Genomic DNA, 6641 nt, shown 5'->3' with positions numbered 1-6641 from the left:
TAATAACTAATGGTGAGCTGAGGAAAAAATGTAACAATAGTCATCTCATTTGTCAGGACCCGTCCAAGACCCATCATCGGAACCTTGAACAAGTCCTGGTCCCAAGGAAACACCACCGAATCTTCTAATGAAAAATCCGGCAGCATCTCCTCTAAGAGAAGGACTTACCACAAAATTTACTTGCACAAAAATACACTCCTATATAATACTACCTTATCCCTCCTACCTTACTATTCACGTCTGCCCACACCACCCACTTATTGCCGTACATTTCAAATATCCTTTTACAAAATATACCAATACGTAATATAGGAAGAAAAGTAAAACAATCATCACATCAACAACAATAATAATAATAGCGGTCGTTTTCATGATAAAAAAATAGTATTAATCTCATCTGTCATATTCACCCAAAGGTAACCACTTGTCCAAGGACTATCACATAATCACAGCTGTCCCAAGGACTATCTCACCTGCCCAAAGGCTACCACTTGTTCCAAGGACTATTATACTTGCCCAATGGCTATCTTTCTTACCCGTAGGCTGTGATACTTGTCCAGATATACATATGATGATAATAATATTAATAATAATATAAATAATATTAATAATAAAAATAAAAATAAATAATAGCAATAATAAAAATAATAATAATAATCATAATGATGATGATAATAATAGTAATAATGAAAATAACTGTAAACATAATTCTGATAAATAATAATTGTAATATTAATAACGAGAATAATATTAATAATAGTAATGACAATAAAAGCAATTAACTATAATGTTAGAAAATCAGGTTATGAATAGATAGAATAGTACGAGGTCAAATAATATTTAAAAATTCAAAATATATTATGAAATATACACTCGTATCTAGGGTACAAACAATACCCTCCAACATGCTGCGTAATCCATGATTGTAGCTGTTGTCGGCACCCTGCTACCAATGCAGTCCGAGGTGGTTGCCTAGATTGGTAGTCCAATCCCTTAAACTCGTAGGTAACATATTTACGAGGCTAGCTCTTCATGGACCACATCCGATCGCTGTCCCCATAAGGTACGATACATACAAATACAAAATATATGTATATATATATATAAAAGATACTTGATGCACATACTATATATCAGTGATGTCCTATGATACCCAGCGTCTCAAAGCACCGTCTGACGGTGAGGTCAAAGAGAGAAACCGGCATATAATTGCGTGGCGTCCCACCGCACCACTGCTAACAAAGTCCTGGCCATAGCAGGGGGTGGCTGATGCTCACTGTACATTATATCCTACCTACCCTCGGTCCGATGGCAATTACAAGACAACCTTATAAATCAACCTACCCGCTAATCACATCCACATCCACCTGCGCAGTAATCACATCCACAACTATATAACACCGGTACGTGTATGGTGCATTTAAAAACTATAAATTTTTATAGTATTATTAAAATAAGGAGTATCGATAAAATAAGATAAAATTAAGTTTATGAATAAATCAATAAATAAATTAATTCATTAATTAATGTATAAATATATTTTTTTGGAAATGCTAAATTTTAAATAAATATTTTTCTTCAAATCCAATGAAATCAATTTTCACCAAAACAATATAAAAAAATTCTTACATAATTAAAATCACAGAAATACATTATTTATGCATCAAAATTTCGACATTTAAATTCGCATAAATTTAATAAAAGAATTAAACCATAATTTCATAAAATTAATCTCTTCCACAATAATTCAATTCTATAAATAAGTAAATAATTAACACATAAACATATTTCTTTATCATAGTAATTTAATGTAATTAATTACTCAAACCTCCCAATCATTTCACACCAAATATCATTAGAACCACATACCATTTCACAATTAATCAAATATATAAAGATACAATTTATTCAATTCAACACAATTTTGGCATCTTCAATATAAATAAAATTATTTAAATATTAAGCATACATATTTTTCAGACTACCATATTAAAATAATAATATTTTATTCAAAATAGCATCTTTCAAAATACTCCACCATAATTTGCAAATAAAATATCTATAGAAAGCTAATGAGACAGAGAACACATTTCTATCCTCCATTGGCCACAACCTCGCTGGTGGTGATCGGAATTTGACCGGGAAGTTTCGGCCAAGCTCCTTCTCCTCATATCTCACAAATCGCTTAGAATTTGAGCAAATGGGGGTCATTTTTGGAACTAGGGGGTCGAAAACTAGGGAGAGGAACCAACTATGCGACCGGTGGCTGCCGGAAAATTGGTCAACCACCACCTCACCGCCGTATTCTTTGGACGCCGATCCCTGCGCATCTACAGGCCAACCGGCCATCGACTCGAGGCTCGGACTCACCCAGTCATTGGCCACCACGCCGTCCAGTGGCCGGAAGAGATGCAGCAAGGAGAGAGAGAGACCGATGGGAGGGAGAGGGGAAGAGAGAAGAAGAAGAAGAAAAGAAGGAGAAAGAGTCCTGTGGGTATTTTCCCACATGGGGGAGAAGAAAAGAAAAAGAAAATAAATAAATAAATATAATCTAAATGTAATTAAATTTAATATTTTGCATGTTTTTCATTTCTCATTTGAATGGTCATATCCATACCAAACATATTCTTTGCATTTCAGAATTGCTCCAATTGTCTGTCAATTATCCTTAACTTTGGTTTAGGACACATTTTCAAATTTATTGACATTTACGAAGTATATCCCTACTTAGACATGTGGTTTTTTTAATGGATAAAAGAACTGATTCCCAACCTTAATAGGTTAGACCATAAAACCAAATAAGGGAACTAGGGTTTAAATGGAAAATCCTAATCTAAAACAATGCTGCTTATGCCTCCTAGAAAATATTTTGATGATTTTATCTTGCACATTTAGGTGGGCAATGGGCCCGTTTAGTTGGACCTCATCCTATAAGTGCCGAGAAAGGTGTCTAAGAGTCGCTGCAATTACACAAACGACTTTGTTATTAGGCTTTGACCTTTATGCCCTAAAGTGGGGCTTGATTCATCCAAAAAGAGTTGTGATTCGAATCGGGTTCTTCATGAATTTGTCTTCCTTGTGTCCTTTGATTCACCAATCACGGATGATGTGTCTTACTTAAATCCACTATTTTTCTTGTTTAACAATTTTTTATTACTTTTCTTCCTATTTGTTTTTTGAAAAACAAGTAAAAACAAAAATTACAAGGCTTTATTTTATTTTTTTTTATTTTTTTTTTGGGGCATAACCCTTCACTACGTGAAAGACAAAATTTTGAACGAAAATCTATATGATGCCAAGAAAACTATTTGAAATATTCTAAGCTTTCTTCCACATCAACTTTTTCTTTTTGTTTATTTATTTATTTATTTTTATTTTTTTTAATAGGAAAGAAATGGCTATTGCTGAAAATGGGGCCCAGTTATATATATTCTACGTTAAATTAGTTATCTTTACTCTAGTTAACAAGCAATGGATTAAAGAAAAAAGGTTTTAACTAGCAATGGATTAAAGAAAAAAGGTTTTTTTTTTAAATATTAAAGATATCTTAAGGATGGTTTCCTTACAAATTAAATATTAAAGATATCTTAATAGGGTGTTCGGTAAAATGGAAAGTATTGAACGAAACTGATTTTTTGGTATTCAGTTTTTTGACAATGAGTTTTTTTGGGATTGTTTTTACAGTGTTTGAATAATTATACAGGAAAATAGGACTTACAACGAATTAAATAAATAAATTTATATATTAAAATTAAAGGATAAAATTGTATTTTAAAAAATATATAATATTAATTTCTCAGGAAATTTAAGAATGACACATCTTTAGTAGGATCCACTTTACCTGTCAGTTTTCCATATTACGAGATTTATTTTCTACTGGAACCTACAAATTCATTATCTTAAAAATTATCTAAATAGGAGAAAATTTAACTTTCCTAGGAAATTTTAGATTCCTAACTTTGCTAATACCCAAATACCCCATAAAGATGGTTTTCTTACGAATTATTTAATTATGTCACCTTTTTTAAAATAAACTTAACAAAATTAACCTTATAAACTGAATAAAACTATATAACAAAACGATTTATAAAAACAATTATATGAATTGAATATAATTAATTTATCAAATTCCTTGACCCAAAAAAAAAAAAAAACATATAATGGAATTAATCTAAAAGGAAAACATCAGATGTACAATAAAAAACTAATATCATATATTTAAACATTTATAATATATAATAAAAAAATTATACATTTAAAGTTTTTTGTTTTTACCAAGATGTGCAACAAACAAAAAAAAAATTGAAATAAGAATTGATTAATTGATTCAAAATCATATGTAGGTTTTTATAAATAGAGATCAACTAACTAACCAACCCAATCTTCTTTACATTTATTAATAGGAATCCTTCAATTGTTAGAATAATCCATATAGTAAAATTCTTTGTTCATTACTTTTTTCTATTTATTTATTGAGTGGTGATCAATAACTTGATCAGGCTTGATTGATCTTTTCCTTTATTAATATATATTATATAGTTCATAAAATTATTTAGTAAAAACTAGTATAACATTTCTTTTAAATTAATAAATATTCATTTATCTACAAATTAATAAATTTATTCATTTATCAATAAATAAATAACTTTTTTAAATAAATAAATTTTATTTACGTATGGAGATTTCATTATACATACAATTTTAATTTGATGATCTACGTGGAGGAGTTCGAGTAGAGATGAAAGAGCCTATGGATCCTAAGATTTTTTCTACAGGCTAAAGGCTTCAATATCACACTGGAGGCAGCATGTCAGGATTTTACGTTCTTCACTTGTTCATTTGATGTCTAGTTGATGCTGCAGTCAAGGTAAATTATTGCATTCTTCACTCTAACTGAGCTTTCTATTAAGAAACCAATTTGAAGATCGGATTGGTCATTAGAATTTTCTGCTATGGTACTGGGTCTCTATCAGCTTGATTTACAATCTCAGGCTTCTTGTTTGAATTTCATAGGAAGGATTTAGGTACCACCATGCGGAATCTGATTACTTATGCTAGTATATTGGATTCCTGATACTGTTGAAACTCTTCCTGTAAATGCTTCACATCGAGTGGGAATTGGTGCATTTGTCACGAACCATAAAAGAGAGGTATTTTTTTCTGGATCTAACACTGATTTTCCTGGTATTCCCAACAAATGAAATCAAGAAATGTGAAATTGTCTTAGATCAATTTAACCTCTTAATCATGGTGATTTTTTTCTCTAATGAAAGATTAATGTTTTAAGTACTTGAAGTGTGCCATATCAACTTGAATTTAATGTGTTTTTGTGTGATGAAGCCAAACTAATTCAGTTACTACAATAATGCATAGTTTTTATTATAGTGATCAAAGGCCAAATTAAATTTCATTACCACTGTAGCAGGAATATCACTTTCTTAGCTTTTTGTTTCTTAAAATTGTTAATAACATAGATTCCAAGCTGCTTTGACTGGAAGAAAAGGAAGTCATGGTGTCAAAATCTCTTTCTTTTTTCCTTTTATTCCTTCCCCGCGCGCGCGCCCCCCCACCCCACACCCACCCCCCCCCCCCCCCCCCCGCGGGGCGCCTTTTTACAACAATATGTTTCCAATTTATGTAACATTTAACGTTGGCATGTTATATTTGGCTACTGATATTAAGCTATATTGTTGGGTAGGTGCGTGTTGTTCAGGAGATTAGGGGCATGTTTAGTGGTTCAGGTGTGTGGAAGCTGCCAACAGGAGTTACTAATGAAGTGAGTACATAAAAAATGTGGGTATTTCCCAAATATTTCAAGTTATACACCATGCATTGATTTTTTACATCCACAGGGAGAGGATATATGCGATGCAGCAATTAGAGAAGTGAAGGAAGAGACAGGGGTAAGTTTTAAACTATCAAATATCTAGACTCATATGAAAATGGTTTTTCCATGTAACTACCGCTTTACAATGTAAATAATAACGTTGCTTTAGTTTCCTTCAGATTGAGACAGAATTCGTGGAAGTTTTAGCATTTAGGTAAGGATTTTTCCTCTCATCAATTAGTTTGTCGCACATTTCTAGATGCTTACTCTCTAATTGGGCTCAAAATCAATCTTCCACAAGACGGAAATTGCTAGTTTCAGCATGTTTCCTTAAAATCTGCTTGTACCTCGTTTTCTTTTCGATTTTGTCCTTATTAAATTCCCATTCCCTACAGGCAAAGTCACCAGGCATTCTTCAGCAAATCAGATTTATTATTTGTTTGCCATTTCACTCCCTAATTTGTTCTTTGTTTTCTTCGGTCACCCTTATTAGTTCTGAATTAATCTGCCACTTCACTCCATAATTTATTCTAGGTATTTCTTGTTATATTCTATTTTTGTGTAGGAAGAAACAAGTTTTTGGTTGTTTGATCAATATCTTCAAAAACCTTTTTCAATCCCCAATTAAACCTAATTTGTTTTTTCAAAAATGGTTATTGAAATTAAGATGGACTATAGCTTGTGATTTTTCTTTTCTTGGGTTCTTTTCAAATGAAGTTAAACTTTTATTTTTATTTGTGTTTATTTTAATTGTTTGGATATGATATTTACTTATCCTGTTACTTTTACCCTAATAATATTAAATAAATATATT

The 6641-nt window shown here is 31.4% G+C and overlaps 1 pseudogene; it reads left to right on the top strand.

Moving 5' to 3' along the window:
• The first annotated feature begins 2253 nt into the window (after positions 1-2253).
• On the top strand, positions 2254-6286 carry LOC107417386 (nudix hydrolase 2-like; annotated as a pseudogene).
• Positions 6287-6641: the final 355 nt, after the last annotated feature.

The sequence above is a fragment of the Ziziphus jujuba genome, chromosome 4 (genome assembly GCF_031755915.1).
Source record: "Ziziphus jujuba cultivar Dongzao chromosome 4, ASM3175591v1".
Classification (NCBI taxonomy): Eukaryota; Viridiplantae; Streptophyta; class Magnoliopsida; order Rosales; family Rhamnaceae; genus Ziziphus; species Ziziphus jujuba.
This window is presented reverse-complemented; position numbering and strand designations above follow the sequence as displayed.